An 18511-nucleotide genomic window follows, 5' to 3' on the forward strand; every position below is an offset into this window, starting at 1 on the left:
GGTTCAGCAAGGCAATCGTGTTATAGTTGCACTCTTCCTTTGTTTTGGATGCAATTAAGAAATCATCAATGTACTATACCAATGTCGATTGGAAAGGCATTTCCAATGACTCAATGTTCTTTTTCAAGATCTGATTGAATATGGAAAGTGATTCTGAAAACCCTTGAGGAATTCTACACCAACTGTAAACTCAATCTAGGAATTTGAAACAAAAGAGAAATTGACTATCCTCATGAAGAGGCACAGAGAAGAAGGCTTATGACAAGTCTATGATAGTGAACCATTCAGCATCTCATGGAATCTGGAACAAAATAACAGCTGGATTTGGCACTACGGGACAACATTTGATCACAATGTAATTTATTTTCCTCAAATTCTGAACAAGCCTAACTTTCCCACAGGGCTTTTTCAATCCCATTATTGGTGAATTACATAGGCTGCTCAACACTTCTTTCAAGACCCCTTGGTTTACAAATTCTGCAATTATACGAGCAACTTTCTCAATGTTATCCTGTGGCATGTGGTATTGGGGGATCTGGGGAAAAATTGGGTTCAGCTTTATTGGAACTTTAACTGGCTCATCTCTCTTTATCAGGCCAATCTCTTTTCCTGTCAGATCCCACACTCTCTCTTTAACTGTTCCCTGAAATTCAGGAGGAAGATCCTTTACTGTGAATACTGGAAAGAAACTAATCTGGGGTACTCCTCATTTATAGTCTCACTCTCTGTCTCTGGAGCTGGGTCATCCTCATCATCACTGTTTGTTTGTATCTCGATTCCATCACTTGAGCAAATAATCAAGCATCTTGTTTTACACAGCAAGTCTCTTCCCAGTAGGGATACTGGACTTGAATCACAGACTACAAATTTGTGTAATCCTTTAAAGTTGTGAATTTTAACCTGAACCGGTTCTGTAATTGGATTGGTCAAATTACTGATTCGCTACCCCTACAATCTGGACTGATTTCCCTGAAAGGGGCAGGTTTGGAACTTCTACAGTTCTCACTGTTAAGCGTGTAGCTCCTGTGTCAACCAAGAATGAAACTTTATGACCCATTACCTTTCCCTTCACATATGGACGCTTCTGATCTACTTCTAAGGAAGGAACAAGCACACATTCCTCTTCATCCAAACTCTCTCTCACCCAATCATTGTTTATTCCATTCTCACTGTGTAACAGGAATTAGTGTACTGTGTTATTGCTCTGAGTAAACGTCTGACTTGTAACCTGTTGAGGAAGCATCACCTGCTGCTGTCCCATTGGGGCTTGAGGTATTTGGATTTGCTGTCTAGATACCACTTGAACCTGCTGTTGCATTGGCTGCAGCGGTGTCATCTGCACACATGGCATTTGCACCTGCTGCATGGGTTGAACATTTTGTATCTGATTCACATTGTTACGGAAATTGTGATTATGGCCTCTCATTCTCGGTCCTGTCATATTTTGGAACAAATTGATGTCACTTGTTTGCTGAACAAATACCTTCCTGTACCATCATTAGAGACTCCTGCTTCCAATGTCCGACCACTCCGCAAGCATGACAAGGCAACAATCCCTTAATTCTCTGCACATCATTCTGGTCCACTACAGTACTTGAATCAGGACTACGGTTTCCATTATCCATTTCTACGTGACCTCTACCTCTTGTCTGATTTTGAAAAAACATGTTTTCCTGCTGCTGCTGCTGTTGTGGAAAATTTCCCTGCATCCCTGTCTGTGCCGCTCTAATCTGCATCACAATCGCTTTTTGTTTCAGCTTCCTCTGCTTCAGCTCAATCTCGCCACTACAGTACTTTGCATCCTGCAATAACTCATCAATCGGCTTTGCTTGCAGCAAATCAAATGACTCTTAATCTGGCTAATTTCAGGTCTCAGTCCTTCCACAAATCTAAACATAAAATTAATCATGTCTTTTGGCTCGATCGTTTCTGTACCACTGTAATGCTTAAATGCCTGCAACAATCTCTCATAGTATGCATGTATGGACTCTTTCACTTCCTGAGCTGTCCTATCTATTCTCTGCCCGTCAATGTTTTGGGGCAAAATTCTCATTTTCAGACATTCAATCACATTGTAATAATATTTCATTACCTCAGGAGAAGGTGCACCTGTATTCGGATCTCTCTCAGGTTTTCTCAGCCAATCTATGCTCCTCTTACTCTCCATCCACAAATCAGCTAGAACTACTATCTCTAACAGAGTATTCAAGTTTTCCCACAGCCATTTTGCAGGTTTCACAAACCTGTCTGTCTGCTGGTACCATTCTAATGGTTTCTCCTTCAGCCTGGGATAATCGTTTGTAAAGGACAGATTATCACTGCTGCTCCAAGGGACATGAACACAATTTCCTCCTGGAATCTCTCTCATTGGTAACATTTTCAACGGATCCTTACTGTGCTGCCTGCCTGCAGTAAGATCTGCAGAATCCCTTTTTCTTTTCTCTCTTTTCTTTACCCATCTCCCTTCCCACTTGTCTAATGCTCCCCATATCTGGGCACTTTGGAGTAACTCCCTAAGGTGTGCCTTCATTCCTGTAGAGCTCACATGCTCAAAATCTTTGGTGTCAAAATCTAACCTGTAACTCCTCTTCAAGTGCTTTGTTGTCCCTATTTCTATTCCATATTTCTCTGCCAAATCTCCTAGCCTTTGATGGACATTGCTCACTTCCCTTGTGATTTTCGGGCACAGATACCTCAGTTCTGCCTCTGTGTATTTGAGTCTGTTCACGCTCATAGTTCCTTCAATGAGCTCAACCGATTCCATTCCCAGTGTCGTATGGTTTTAGTACTCCTCTCCTCTAGGAGCACTCTGCGGGGTTTTCAGCTTGTCTAACCATTCAGTCAATTGTTGGGCAATCAAACCTTGCAGCAAAATGTTGTTAGTCTGGGTATTAGAGACTGCACTTGGAGACTGCGGTCTCAGTAACTTCAGGTTCTGACTAACATTCAACCCTATCACAGTATCGAGTGGAACTCCGAATGGACTAAGGTCTAGCAATGATTTTGTTCCATCAAAGGTTTGTCCCACAGGAAAGACTATTCGGGTATTCTCAATGAGTCCTCCCCTCATTGAATTCTGACTCAGGACTCCCTGTCCACTTGCACTAGTATTCTCCTGTGCAAACAAAGGTACGATTGGACCAATGGTGACAGGTACCAAAATAGCATCTGGCTCGGTCTAACAGTCGGGTTCTATGGGTGCAAAATTCTTGTATTCTGGCTCATCAGCACAGACATGTCTGTCTGCGTCCCTGGTGTAGGGGTGTACCTTGAAATTACTTGTGGCTGCACTTGAGGAAGTAAAAGTGGAGTGGGTTCTGTCTGAACCAATGTTGGTTTCGAGAAAACCTGTCCTGTTGGAACTATTAGGTTTGTGGCAGTTTCCACAATGGGTACCTCAGGGTAGATTCTCGGGACATTCGGCTGTGGCATCTGATTTTGTGCTACCAGTGTAGTAGGTACATTAAGACTGCTCTGCATTGGGTCTGTGTCATGTCGGATCAACCTGCACAGGACTCGTCGTCATGTTAGCCTGTGTCGATGCTGACAGATTTGCACTAGTGTTCAGACCGCTCTCTTGTGCTGCATATGGTGGGGGAACGATTTCTCAATAAGTGTAAAATAAACTCATCATCGTTTGACTCTTCTTCAAATGTCAAAGATCTCCTACACTCATTTGATCTCCACTCCCTACATTCGGAAGGGCTTCTGTTTGTCTTTCTAGTGACTTTCCTTCCTTCTCTCTTGCTGTCCTGTGTAATTGCAGGAAACAACTTAATCCCATGTAAAGTCTTGGTTCACCAACATTTCTGCTAACTGTCCCATCTAGTCTCCGCTAGTGTCTTCTCTGCCTTCCTCATTCTCCTCTTAAATTTCTCTGGGTGTCTAGCTACTGATTCCCAAATTGCCAATACCTCGAACTGTGCTGGTCCCAGAGGAAGTTTCAAGTCATATAACACCCTCCTCAGATTCTCTAAACTCATCAGATTAAATGTTCCGTGGGCAGGAAAAGCTAAACTCCCATCTCTCTCTGTCACTTTGCACCATTGTTTCAGCCAAAGACATGGCGCAGCACTCTTTTCTTCGATCACAATGTAAGCTGGTGTTCACTCTGGTGGTGCAATATCCCCTATACTTGTTGTAGTGTACATAGCTCTGCTTAAGACACTCTTTAAAGCTTTGAAAATGTTCATTTTTCGACCTTTATGTTATTCTAAATCAAATAAGAAAGTGACTTTTAATCCCAGAATTCTCTTTACCCACCTTCTCAACCAATTGCGCTTCACGGTTGTATGCCAATCCGTGTGCGACCCTTCTCACTAACCAACTACTCCCAGCACGGCTCTAATGAAGTCACAATGACATGTACTGCGGCTGACAAGGTGTTGCAGCTTGTCGTCCCAAACTCAAATTCACACGAAACGAATGCAAATATATTGCGAGCACTAAACAAAATCAAAACCCAATTTGTCCGTTTGCGACAGGTAGGGTAATACAGTAGTTTCAAAAACCTTACAGATTTTTTACCGACGGCGTTCACTCTAGCAGCTACCCCGATTCACTAGCACAATTCGACCCGCAAATGTTACTCTCAATTGATCAGTGGGTCTGCCCTGGTGCACATAGGACTCGCTAAATCTCAGTCGAAAATTCTTTCACTCACTTTGACTCACACTCTTACTTGCCGACCACACCCGATCGACCTATTAAACCAGACAAATTACAACAAGAACCAAGTGTCTTATACATTTTTCAATATACTCTGGATTCTTAGACCACACAGGGTCCATATACCAACAACCACGTGGACAATTTTTTAGCACAAAGCGCCACACACATATGAAGTTCAATGACTTCCCTACTCTCACACGTCGGAGTGTGCACAACTTCATTTGGAGTTCATTTGGAGTACGCAAACTCCCTAAACCCTCACAAACATCACAACTCACCTGTGATTTGCTTAAGCTGTGCAAGCGCAAAATCTATTTTTATACACACTGTCACTAGAATGCCAAGAGCATTTTCAAACAACCAATGACAAGCTCCAAGGTTCCGGGAAAGTCATTCTAGGTACTTAGGGGCACATTTCCTATCCACCTTGTATCATCAAATCTGAAAAACCAAACTTTCACCAATTTCTCTTACCAAATCTTTGAATTACTTTGCTCTTTGTGGGAGACTAACCCTTAGCCTATTACCATCTCTGGGAAAACCTGTTTTTCCTTACTTACTATCTCTTGGGCCAGGTGTTCTTCTGGGGGGCTCTTAGGGAGACTAACTATGTACCTGGTCTTTTTGATGGGCTCTTAAGGAGACAAACCATCCTCTGTTACCATCTCTGTTAGCGCGTCGGACCTTATTTGGTTAATTTATTGAGGGGATGCGTTTGGAGGTCAATTGAGACCAAATACCACTACAAATAAATAACAATGACAATCAATAACATCAATAATCAATTGGAGTCAGTAATTTCCACACGCCATGATCTTTCAGTCATGAATATCCACACCTTTATGTAACAGTTAGAAGGTTTATTTCTCTATATTAACAATGTTACTATCACGTAACTTAATCTCAAAATCAAATGGCAAGCATACAAAAACAATACTGGCTGACCAAACCTCCTAAGGAATCGCAACTTAATCAAAGCTTGGACCAGTATGCAGCAAGATTAACTGCACAAACAAAATGATATACATTTAAGGTCAGCAAAGAAAAGACATCAACTGTTATTACATGTAACGATCATCATCTGTGAGTACCCTAGCTAATTTCAGATTAGAATAGCATGTTTGGATTTCATGCAAAAGCAATTTCGTCAACACAAATTTGAAAAAACATCTAGCTATGGCTCTATCAAAATCAGCAGTTGGTACCTAAGGACAAAAGCAAATACACATAACAATCAGTAACATCGTCTTATACCTTGCCTCGATATGGGTCAGCAAGCTGCAACAGTCTTCGTCAATTGGACATCAGTTCGGTCAGCAAGGCATCAGAATTCAGCATTAAAGTTCAGAAAGCAAAGTCTTTTCATGCAGTTCAGAAAAGAATAATAACTAAACGCTCAAGAAGAATGGGGAGAATGACGTGGAATGGCCTTTTCTAAAGAATAGAGATAATAGCGTCTCAGGACGGTTAGGTAAGGAAAGGGCAAATGGCAAATAGCATATCTCCTCTTGGTGCAGTCTGGCTAACTTAAATTTCCTAAAACTACTTCCTACGTTGTAATTGGTCGAGGAATCGTACCGTTATGTTTAGTCAAATGAAAGTAGAACCACAAATCTAGGAATTTTACTAGTATATGGTTCACATGTCGATGATTGGCTCCTCTTCTCCTGTTCCCGTCGTTGGGCTTGTCAGGTAACAATATTGTAACAGTTTGAACTCCAGTCAGTGCATCCATTGTCTTCTGGGAAGGTTGCCTTTACACACACTATATTATACATTGTACCCCTAGCTAGTACATATTCTAGCAAGAATTTCTCATGAGAAAGAATTTTAGCTACGAGCATTTGGTCAATATAATGGAAAATCCCAGTTTAATTCATTAAGCAGCCATTTTATAATCGCCTAAGAAATGCAGCTTGACATGAGACCGTGCTGTAGTGTAGCTATTTTTTAATACAGCTTCATGCGCGTTAGCTTAACATATTAGGCCTCTGTGCACATTGCCCTAGATACATTTTATTCAACCTCGCACTGTTATTTTACAATAACCAGTTTTATGGTCTTGTTTTTATTTCCTTCTATCACACTATTTAGCTTAGTTCAGCACTGTGTTCTCAAACAATGCATTCTTGCTCACTCTGTGCTTCAGTCAAGGCTACAGTCTGGTACATTGCCTGTAAACGAGGTAGAAGTTTAGTCTCTAATGTTCGTAGAAAATATACATCCTTACGTAGGGACATTTTCTTAGAACATCTGCGTGTTAGTTATAAAAACACTTTCTTGTCCTAGTACACGTCAGAGGGAGATTCCGACCAGGAACCTACAACTAGATGCTGACTGCCCCGTTGCAGATGCTGATGCAGAATACAGGCCTTTGCTCAGGTATGAGGGTTGATGTCCTCCCGGGGGAACCTGAAAGGCAGGCTTAGAGCTTTACATGCTGTGCTCAGAACCTAACTTAGAGAGAACCTAATCTACTTGCACTATGATAGCCTTATTCTTGTGCTTCACTCTCATCATTACTATTTTAATCTTACTGTGTTGTATAGTTCTGGTTATTGCAGCTCACGCTTTGCTATCTAAAATGCAGTCATTTTATTAAACAAATCTTTAAAACTTAAACTGCCTTTGTCATTTATATGTGAAACCGCACTGTGTATGAGAGAACAGTTTGTGACCTGAGTGACCATGACTTCCCTGCGAAGTACTAAGATGTCATGCGCTCGGCTGCCCAATTGTCTCTTCCCTTTGGGAGAGATGAGGCACTGCTAGTTAGCCGGAGCAAAGCCCGGATTTAGAGCGACAAGGGTCCTTCACCGTGGGTCAGACTTAGTCTCCCACACTGTGAATGATCTTGCCGCTCAAAATCCAGTAGTCTCATTAGAATAATGAGAGCCTACGTGACATGGTGCCGCCAACGTTTGGTCAGGCTCTAATTTTCGGGTCCACCGGTACATCTCGGCCTCATTTAATATAATGATCCCTCAGTTCCGTATGCAGAGACGTCCGTGGTACTGAGGATTTCCACCACCGCCATATAGGTAACCCTACTTACAGCGGGTGGTTGTTCAAGCTTGAACCTTAAAAGGAAAATACCCATTTTGATGTGCCTTCTCTGAATTCTTGGTGCTTTTATAATGGCGAATCCCCAGGTCGTGCAAATAGCTCTTAACATGAGACAACCGCTCACAGCACATTTGCTAGCACACAGCCTTACGGCCCAGGGTGGTCCAGTCACGTTTGTGGTAGACGCCCATGCAGCCTATAGAACAGAGCTTTTTTACTCTTGGGTCACATTTCCAGCAGTTGATGGGAACACAAATACATTTCATATATATACAGTTGCCAATGCGCCTGGACAGTACAGGGCGTACGCATATTTAGAAATACCTTTATCTTAATAAGAACATAATAATTGGCTTGATGGCGCCCTACACCATACGATATCACCAGTAAGGTTAGGTCCACTAAGTAATGATGGTCCTACCTGGCCTTTATTGGCCACATATACACCACCTCCTGAAGCTGCAAATATGGCAGAGGCTGAGGTGTGACGCATATATACTGACTTAACAGCGATAAATAGACAATTAGTATAATTTGTGATGCAGACACTAAATACAAACCCAGCGCGTGCTGCTCCAGCACAACCACATGCAGTAACACCAGGTATAAATCCGGTGACTGTACACTCTATTATGGGTAAAGTCCAAGCGAAACGGGAGGAGACTCCATTTTGGCTGGCACAAAAAATGAATACACTGGAGGCGGTATTTCCCCATACGGGACCTCAGGACAAACATAGAATACTAACTATGTGTTTACCCTTTGGGATGGTTCCCACAGTGGAACATTCTAATACATGGGACACAGTGTTTGCCGCGCTCTATACAACAGCACACGGTACACCGACACTGGCCAACCTACCGGAAGTGCTTAAACAAATTGAAGATGAATACGGGGCTGCCCCGGCCTTAGATTTAGGAATGCAACTGATGGGCAATTTTGCCATGGTTTCTTCAATAATCCTAAGCAATCTTAAAGGGGAAGCAGTTGCACTTGCAGTGCGCATGCATCTTCGTGACGTTCCGCAACAAGACCATGAGCGGGAACTGCCTAAAACAATAGCGGAAACATATTCCAGTATTGGTCGAGATACCCTGGGGGCTAGACCACAAAAACCTCAGTTTCAGGGAAAAATTAATCAAGACAATACTAAATAGCAACCTGAGGGTAATAAGAAGCGCTGGGAGAAAAAACAACAAACACCTAAAAAAGAAAGGGGAGAATCTCCACGTACAGAGACCCCGCAGAATAGGTATAATCTCAGAAATAGAGAGAATATAAAAAGCCTGATAGATATCAATATACTGATACACGCCTATCTCGTTCCTTTCAGGACTCATTGGAAAAGAGAAATGAGAGAGGTGGGCGGTCAGAGCGGAGAACAGAGTACGTGAAACCGAGACAGGAATCACAATGCTCTTCGGAGGTTTCTGTGAAGAAGGAAGAGAAACCGGTACAACAAAAACAACACTTTAAAAAGAAAAAATTGGCAGCAGTCTCAGTTAGATATGCCACTCAGGAAGAGGGTTCTCTTGAAGAACAAGAAATGGGCTCTAGCACTGCTAGACAGCGCGGCAGAGGTCACAATAGTTTGCCGGAATCTTCTAGAGCATCTGGAGGTGAAAGCAACTGATGACTTCATACAAGTAGAAACAGCAGATATGCGTGTCTCCGAAGCCGATAGGGTGTATAGAGTAACTTTACAATTGGAAAGGGACATTGAATGCACTATACACGCAATTTTCTGGGATCGTGTAGTTAATATATATGACATTTTGCTGGCTGAACAAGATTGGGCGTCTGATTTTGTCCGCACCTGCCCAGCTGGGGAGGAGGTTATTAAACCTTCCTTCTCGCCCCTTTTTCCAGAGGACGTTGCTCCATCCTATTCTATCAAATGGGCTCTCGCACAGGCAAAGGTGCGTTATATAGAAATCAAGCAGGGTGGGACAGGGATTCTCCATATCATGTAATTCCCATTAAAGGTGAACCTCAGCTACAACCACAGTATCCCATAAAACATGAAGCAAGGGCACCGGTGAGAGAAATACTTACACAATTAGAATACCAGGGGGTAATCGAACCCTGTGTCTCACCGATGAATAATCCCTTATTTCCTGTAGCAAAACCGGACCATTCTTACAGAATAGTCTTAGACTACAGACATTTGAACGGACATACACGTACATATGCTATACAAAATTCACATAGCACTGCACTAATGAGCAACATTGTAGGGAAAAAATACTGTATAAAACGACTTTGGATATCTCGAATGGATTCTTCTGCCAGAATATAGCACCCAAAAGCCGGGATTTAACTAGCTTTAGCGCACTAGGCTCCCAGAAAAAAATCTGTTGTTTGCCTCAGGGGTACAAGAACAGCCCAGGACTGTTTGCAGCTTGTGTGACTGCTATTTTGCATGAGTTAGACCCTGAAGCGTTGTCATATGTGGATGATATATATCTCACGGATGACGAGTTGCTACAAGATTTAAGGCGGGTAGCCCGCATTGTTGTAGGGTTCGCCTAAATTGGCTACAAATTTACCTTCAAAAAATACAAAATTGCCTTCCTCAGCGTCCTGTTCCTGGGATATGAGCTGTCAAATGAAGGGAAGAGCCTAGCGCCACAATTCTTAGAAAAGTGTGCACAATTGCAACCACCAAATACGATTAAGAAACTCCAATCATTGTTGGGCTTTCTGAATTTTGGTACAACATACATTCCGGATTATGCTACACGCATAAAGTATTTATATGAATTAATACATCCTGATTTTTCAAGCAAATTTTGGACAATAGAGCATACACATACTCTTCGAGAGTTACAAGCAGATATGCTTGCAGCGAAACATCTACATACACGGGACAATTAGACACATTTGGTCATCAGGGTGATAGCTGGGGCCATTGGGTTTACTTATGTCACATTTAATGAAGGTTAGACAGTCCCAATAGCATACAAGTCACACTTGTACTCCGCTGCCGAACAACGAATTGCACCCACAGAGAAAATTCTCACTGCTGTACAGATGGCTGTAATTAAAGAGAGACCTGTGGCTCAGGGAAAACACATTATTGTCATTTCTCCTATTCCGGCCCTTGAGGCTGTTACAAAAGCTAGCATCCCGAACGCAAAAGCTCTCCACCGAAGGTAGATGCAATGGGCTACGCCCTTGACAGCCACTGATGTGGACTACATTTTTGACCCAAAGTTACAAACTCAGGAATCTTTACAATATAAAGTTGAATATCCAGTTCCCGCTGACACATTGCCTTTTGATCAATATCAGATAGTCATGTACACCGATGGCTCTGCGCAACCAGTGGTTGGAACAAAACATCAATATTCTGCTGCATGTGCGGCTATATGGAGGGGGAGAAATTATGTCCCCAACATACCTATACACAGACCTTAGGGGATTGCACCGCGCAATTGGCTGAGCTCAAAGCTCTACTAATGGCTCTAGAAAATACAGATACGACACAGTTCACACTGATTGTTTGTGATTCTTATTATTGCGTCCAGTCCTTTAATGAATACCTGCATTACTGGCGCTTGAATGGGTTCAGAGATTCCAAAGGCAACACCATAAAACACATACTACTGTGGGGGAAGGTAGCAGACCTGAAAGAGACGCTACCTAAAGTCCATGTTGTGCACACACTTGGACACCAGCGCGTTGGAATACACGTTGCTGGAAATACTATAACTGATGAAGCCACAAAGTCGGCAGTGGCAGTTGCCACTGTAGCTGCAGTGACTCGTTCGGTTCCAAACCAGACACAGACATTATGGCTGCCATAAAAGCTACGGTTGAAGGCACGCCTTATCCTAAAGGATTTCCTAATAAATACCAATACTTGATAGGTAGTATGCTGAACGCTGAAGTTGAAATTCCAGGCGTAGGTGTACGCGACATCCCCAATAAAGATGTAAGACCACAATTGATTAGAGCAGCGCATGAGGGAGTGGCATCTGCACATGCTGGCATGGCTGCTACAATTTCACTCTTACAGGCCCGTTATTGGTGGCCTGGTCTCTATGAAGAGACTAAGCAGTATGTCTTTTGTTGTGACATATGTCAACAAATTAAAGTTTCCACAGCTAAGTGCCCGCCGCAGACACCCCTTTTAATATCGAACAGACCAATACAGTGTGTGTACTTGGACCATTGCGGCCCATTAACACCGGATAGTGCATACAAATATATACTAGTCGCTGTTGATTCCTTCTCCAGATTTGTGTGGGTGTGGCCACAACGCTCGGCTGACGCTCGGACTGTTATTCAAGATTTGCGTGTCTTTGTCGGTACATATGCATTTGCGGCATTCCATTCGGACCAGGGCCCTGCTTTTGCCTCAAGGGCATTCAGGGACGCCATGACTTCATTGGGGGTCCAGCTCCAGTACTCGTCTCCATTTCATCCCGAGGGAAATTCTGTCGTGGAGCGATTAAACCATGATTTAAAGCAATCCTTAACAGCTAGAGTCTTAGGAACGGGTCATAGTTGGCTATCCCACCTGTATGGAGTTCAGAGAGTACTTGATAGTCTGCCTAGAACGTCCCATAATTCATATGAGTGCATGTTCGGAACACAAATGTTTGTTCCGGATCTTGATGGTCCTGCTGTGGAGGCGGTGGAAACACCTTTTGACCTACATGATCGTGTCACAGTTTTACAGGAATTACAGCAGTTCCCTGAAGATAACTCTTTTAAAAGTGCTGCCTCCACAGGGATTAAGGATGTGCCAGTAACACCTACCAGCTGGATTCCAAGGGTTGGGGATCTTGTGCGTGAAAAGGTTGCAGTAAAAAAAGAATTTGGCCCTTCTTATCGTGCACCAGTCTCTGTGTTGGGGATACACGGAACCAGAACTGTTATTCTACCCCCGTTGCCAGGTGCCAAAGAAAATCACTTTGTTTCTATTGACAATGTCAAGTTACAACATGTGGCCGATTTTGCACAGCCGACCAAGAGGAACATCCAGTAGTTCCTGAATCCCTCACACTACTGGAGAAGAAGTTCCGCTTCAAGTTGTCTATACCAAAACTGTTGACTCTCCAAGCTTGGGGAGGGTGGATGATGATCTCGCATTAGTTCCACTAACAACGACCAACTTAGAAACATTTGATCAAGTCACCATGACTACAAACGTGACGGATGGTGCTGTCTACAGTGTACCACCACAAGAAACACCAACTCCTCCATTGACTACGGCAACGCCTTTTGCACGAACTGCCTCTGGTTACCTTGCCGACAACAACAATGGTCTATCGGACTCGTTTGCCTCTTCGACTGCTGACCTGCCAGGTCCACGTAAGCTGATACATTGGCTTAAAGATACATATTTTGTTTTTCCATGGAACTATCTGTGGCTTTTATTGACTATGATAGCATTTTTTCTTTGGATTGGGTTTGTCATTACCTTTTTTCTGTTGATACATGGTCATTTTCTTCCCGAAAGATCAGCTGTTGAACAGGTAGAGGAGGTGTTGAAACCACATTTTTCATCACATAAGGTTCGAAGAGACTTGTCCTTTGTGAACATTTCTGCAGTGCCAATTCCAGATAGGATTGTGTGGGATAAAGTATTGTTTGATATAAGGTCCCACTGAAATAATTCAAACACCGTATGTGCTAAAGTTATCTATGAATCACATCGTAATACCAGGCATTGTATCTGATGATTGGGATGTGAAGAAAGTTGACTCAATGATGACAGAATTGCAATATTACACTGTCTATGAAAATGAAGATGTTTACCAGTTTAGAGACAATTATGGTGACATGTTTTGCTATAATTATTATGGGCACCACTTCATACATAAAGCAAGTAGTCCAAAAACGATATTTGACTATACGCAATGGGAACATTGCCCAACTCCCCCGCAAGGAAGTTCTAAAACTTATTTTGATAAATTTACGTATTTTTCTGGCCATCATCAAAAGAATGCAGAGTCATATTATTTTAAGTTAATTCCAACTAAAGATAAACAAATGTTGCTGACCAACACGAAATTCATATATTCCGACTCCTTTGTTTCCCGATTGTCAATTGAAGGTTATGAATATTAGTAAAAAAATGTTGATTTGAAAAGTGTTTGGGGAACAAAGAATTGGCAAACTAAGGGTAGAGAAACACTGTTTAGAGCATGTCTCATTCCCGTTCAAATTATTTTTTTTAATGAAAAGTACTACAGACCAGCTGCTTAGGCTTAGCTACAACCAGAGAATTAAACATGCCCAGTATACCTGCCCCTGCAAAAATTAATAATTGGCAAAAGTACACAAATGCCACTTTTAGTGAGCTTACTGAATGGGTCCAGAATGGTACATTTAACACTTCATTGACACGTCCAGGCGGGTGGTTATTGTGGCCAATAGATACCAACGGGTGTCATCAACATTTTGTCACCTCCTTGGGGGGTTTCCGAACGAGTAGGTCAGACCCTTGCTATATATCACCAGAACATGCTGAAATAGTTACGACTTATAGTGTGGGAAAATTGTGCCAGCAATGGCTAAAATCATCCTCGCTAGATGCAGTTAAGACACATCTCACTCTCCTGTCTAATGACAGTCACTTACAAGATTTTTTGTCAGGCCCGAAGATACCACGTAGGAAGCGTTTCTTGTATGAAGTAGACAATGAAATATGGAAACTTACCCAAAAAGAGGCTGCAGCCCGGTTAAGGCAGATAGATCAGGAAAATCAGAAAAAAGCATTAGCTGTTGTGGATAATGGAATTCACACCTTGTCCGACCGAATATATGCAATTAGCAACATTGTTTCTTTGGCTATAGACATTATACGATCTGATATGTCTTCTTTATATCATGGACAGAGTCAGACCAGGTCCATTATGCAGTTGGGTTGGACGCTTCAGACATTGAAGGCAGGTCGCGTTCCGTGGCAGCACATCAGTGCCAGGGCAATATTTTTTTTCCTTTAATTTGACGCGACAACAAAAACTAATGGCTAAGAAGGAGACGACTTATGTCATGCTTAACATTGAAAAGTTAGAAAGATTGCCTTTTACTGTGGCCGAGATTCCCTCAGCAAAGTGGTTGATACACGGGGTTATTAATCTGCCTATTTCTACATTACTATTCACTTCTTGTTTAAAACATGTTCCGGTGGGCAGATATGAGAAGCTGGGAGATAGATACATCCATGAGGTGTGGAAGCTTCCCATCTTGTACAAATGCCTCAATGGCATGGAAGAGGTTTTTCTTAGCGACAGTGAATGTGAGACTTCAGTCAGCCATTCTTTGATTTGTAAGCAGCTGTCCTTGCATGGGGCGTGTAATGCCTTGTTTGTGAACTTGGCTTGCTATCTGAAGGGAGCTCCAGTCCCCTTGATTAAACGCACGTTCCAGGTGCTTTCAAACGGCAGCTACGTCCTCCTCAATAGTGAAGACTGTTGTGGCATGCGGGCCAGAATAGTTTACGTTGTTTCGGTCACTAAGGTCGTTACTTGCTGCGGGAACGTGTTGTTTCCCCCCACTAAAATTAGGGAGGTAGCAGATATTTGGCCTCACATTGCTACTTCCAAGGTGAGTTTTGACAAGTTAAGCAGACTGAAGGCTTTGTTGTTTCAGAAGCATGTGGCCCTCACATCTGCACGCGAGACCTACGCACTTCAGGTGGCAAGGTCATCGGCGGAAATACAGTCCCTGTTAAATACAAACTTTCTTAGCCACTTTGGTGAACTCGTGGGACGTATATTTAATGCTTCCAGCACGGCTGGATTAGCACATTTTTTCAAAGCTGCTGGTATTGGTTACTTTCACACTTTTTCTTCCATATTCAGTTTAATACCTTTGGCTATTCATTCAATTTTCGAAAGCATTTTTTGGGGATTTCTGATAACTTTGGCTTTATTAGCCGGCATTTTACTGTTGCTGTTGTTTTTCTGCAATGGCTGTCCCGCCGTAACAAGGACGGATGTGGGTGCTCCCATCAGCGCAGCTGTGTCGTGAACGCATGATACAGTACTTTGGAGCAACACTCCTGAAACATTTGGAGTGTAACTGGTCTCTGTCATTTGGATTGTGTGTCCAGCCCGTCTTTCAGTGCCGGTGGTGCTCTTTTGAACATGCACTGGACGTCTGTCTTTAGCGTGGATTTTCCGATTTTGTCATCTGCCGAAGTGGAAAATCTCCTGCTTTCCATGACCAATGCATGATTTGGACTTATTCTAAATTGACATTATCCTTTGAATTCGGCTTTGGCCGCATGCTCATATTTTAAATTGCAAATTACTATGCTTGTGTGTCCTCTTAACTTGTTGAAATTGAATAGGGTTTTACTTATATTTAAGCTTAGGGCATTTTTAGCTTCGGCTTAAACTACTTTCTTCCGACAAGGGGAGGGTGTAGTGTAGCCACTTTTTAATATAGCTTCATGCATGTTAGCTTAACATATTAGGCCTCTGTGCACTTTGCCATAGATACATTTTATTCAACCTTGCAATTTTTTTTTACAATAACCAGTTTTACGGTCTTGTTTTTATTTCCTTCTATCACACTGTTTAGCTTAGTTCAGCACTGTGTTCTCAAACAATGCATTCTTGCTCACTCTGTGCTTCAGTCAAGGCTACAGTCTGGTACATTGCCCAAGACCTCGCTAAAAATAAGGCCTACGATTAATAAAGTTAATACATAATACATAACCCTTGATGTGACATATTACTACATAAATCCAACATTTGCTCAACATTTTACATTAATAAGCTATTAATAAGTACACTTCATGAACACTGACAGCCACTCAAGTAGTTGCAGTTTCAAATGTGTGCATTATTTCTCTACATTACCTCATTTTCCATGCAACTTCAATACTCAGAATACATGTATATTCATTGGTAAAATTCAGACTTAATGAAAGTCAGAGGTCAAACTGTTGTATAAAAAAAAGGCACAATAAACACACAAAAGGAATGGGAGGAAGGCTTGCAGGAAAGCCAACCATAGGCAATCATTTGGGCAAATAACTCCAGCAGGGGCGGTTCCTCCATTAGGGTGGAGAAGCGTCGCCCCTCACCAGCAGCCGAACCTGAAGCTGCAAAACTTTCAGAATGAAAGGATAATAAACTAAGTTTATTTTAGTTTTGTTGTGAAAGTGGCAGGGCCATGGGATGATGAGCAGTGGGGGGAGAGTGCACAGCACTCCCCCTAGGAGCACATGTGCGCTCTCTCCAGCCCAGCACTTTGTTGCCGGGCTGAAGAGTGACTGCAAAGGCTTCCAGTCTGCCTGGGAGTGCACTGGCTGGGTGCTCCCAGCCAATCTTAATGTCAGGATTAGTCGCAGGGCAGGCTGAGAGCCTGTGCCTTCAGCGACAATGGAAAGAGGAGCGGCGCGTGTGGGTGGATCAGATACGGTTTGTGTACCCGTGCTCCCCATGCGGGCTGCACCGGCCCCACCCCTTGTGTGCGCAGCGAGCCATGACTGAACTCCAGTCCATCATTCATTTGCCCAACTTGCCACCACAGTTTTGACCAAACAAATATGAAAAGCAATCTTGATCTTGCTCCAATAGGAACAGGCCAGCCTGAAATGCCAGGTCAGGTCCTCACTGAACCTGAACACAAGGAATCCAAGACTTGTTTCACCCTGATTGTGGCTCTTCAGTTGGGGGTAGCTCGGTTCTTGTGACACAGTGAGCATGTGACCCAAGTCTGTGCATACCCTTGATAATTGGGGTGATACATTAAACACACAAAAGACAATGGGAGGAATGTTTTCAACAAGTCAAATCACTTGCAATAGCTCAGGGTAGCATTCCAACCCATCATTTTTTGCCCACCAAGTCACCTCAGGGTTGATTGTGCTCTAATAGAAATGGTACAGTCCAAACTACACTAAAGACACCAACTTAATTTTTAGCCCCAATTTCAAATTCCTTTGCATGTGCAGAACATTTTAAATTGCCAAATTTACATCTTGCTTTTTCTTTTTGAGTATATTTACTTTATTAATCTGCTAATATTTAGTTTTCTAAAACATCTCAGAGGTAAGATGAGAAATTCCTTCTGATGCCACCTCAGAACAGAAGAAAAGAAATGCAGGGAACCAAGACGTCCTGAATATTGTCGGAATACAATGGAACTTTCTTCCTTTGATGTTACGAATTACCCATCAGCTCCTTTCCTGAAGATGCTAATGACACTACTGTTAAACAACCCTGTTTGTCACCCACACCACTTAGTTGGCAATTCAGATTTTTGTGCTTAATAGGAATGATGATGCTGGCGGTAGGTGCCCTGAGTAGAAATCTGCAGACCTCAGGTTAAGATCACTGCTCTAGGCAGAATATATGAGTTAACAAAGGATTAAACTAAAGGGCTCATTACGAGTTTGATGGTCCCAATGCCGGACCGCCAAACTTGCCCTATTGCAAGGTTTCTGCCGGCCTGACCTGGCTGACTGGCAGAAACCTTGAAATAGAGCATTCTCACTGGTCAGACCAGTAAGGACAGTGCTAAGTGATACCACTCCGCTCCCTTAAAGGAGCCAAGTGCAATCTCGTAGCACAGAGGGAGCCTTCCAGAACCCCCAGAATACACACACACAGGGGGTCATTCTGACCTTGGCGGTCCATGACCGCCATGGCGGAGGGCGGCGGAAGCACCGCCAACAGGCTGGCGGTGCTTCCTGGGCGATTCTGACCGCCGCGGTCAGAAAAGGGGAGCCAGCGGTTTCCCGCCGGTTTCCCGCTGGCCTAGGGAATCCGCCATGGCGGCGCTGCTTGCAGCACCGCCATGG

This window comes from Pleurodeles waltl, chromosome 2_1 (assembly GCF_031143425.1).
Source record: "Pleurodeles waltl isolate 20211129_DDA chromosome 2_1, aPleWal1.hap1.20221129, whole genome shotgun sequence".
In the NCBI taxonomy this organism is placed as follows: Eukaryota; Metazoa; Chordata; class Amphibia; order Caudata; family Salamandridae; genus Pleurodeles; species Pleurodeles waltl.